The sequence below is a fragment of the Papilio xuthus genome, unplaced genomic scaffold (assembly GCF_000836235.2).
Source record: "Papilio xuthus unplaced genomic scaffold, Pxut_1.1 DF826159.1, whole genome shotgun sequence".
NCBI classification, from domain to species: Eukaryota; Metazoa; Arthropoda; class Insecta; order Lepidoptera; family Papilionidae; genus Papilio; species Papilio xuthus.
In genome coordinates, this window is record NW_013532490.1 from 3489566 (window position 1) to 3490455 (window position 890).

Genomic DNA, 890 nt, shown 5'->3' on the forward strand with positions numbered 1-890 from the left:
GGGGCTCGCTGCGCACTCCGCTCGCGCGCACCCCTGTCACATTTAATACGGCTCAAGTCGCAAGTAAGTAAAGGAAGCAGGATACGTCTTTTACTGTAATTAAAGCTAATGAGAAAAACAGTTAAAAAAAGTGTAAATATAAAAACCTTTCGCTATCTCCTGAACTTGGGAGAACTATGGTATTAATCTTATACACCAGAAAAAGTGTCTTGGTCTACGGTATAAAAATATTCAGATATTTTGGCGGCTCTTAACTTAGCGCGTATCAGGGCGCAGAATACAATTTTGAATATAGTGGTGCGTAGCAAGAGGACACTGCGCTGCGTGGCGATAACGTTGGGTCGACATGATATTTGAAAAGAGTTATAATTGCTTCTTGTTGGTGTATGCCCAAAGTAATGTTGAAGAGAGTATTGTAAAATAAGGTTTTTGTTTTCAGAAGCGAAGCTGCAAGCGGCGCTGTCGGAGGAGAGCGGCGCGGGGCGGTACTGGGCCGCCAAGCTGCCGCACCTGCCCGCGCCCTCCTAGCGCCCGCCCTCCGCCCGCCGCCTCGCCAAGGTACTACCTATGTCATTGCAATGGACACGTTACAGCTTGAAAAAATAATTTTTACTATAATGGTAGCAGTCTTATAATTAAAGGAAATAATGATAACATTAGTTAGTGTGTAAAATATGACGGGTGATGAAAATATATGGAAGTACTCTTCCTTACTGTGCTGTTAGTAGAAAAAATAGCAAGTAATGTTCAAAGAAATGCATTGAAGGAGCCAATGTACAATGAGCTCTCTAACTTAAGTTTGATTTGTATGTAAAGTTGTTTATCATTGTTGACAGGTGTCATCCCTTGAAGCGCCGCGGCGAGCGCACGCTGCGGGCCCCGCGCGCCTC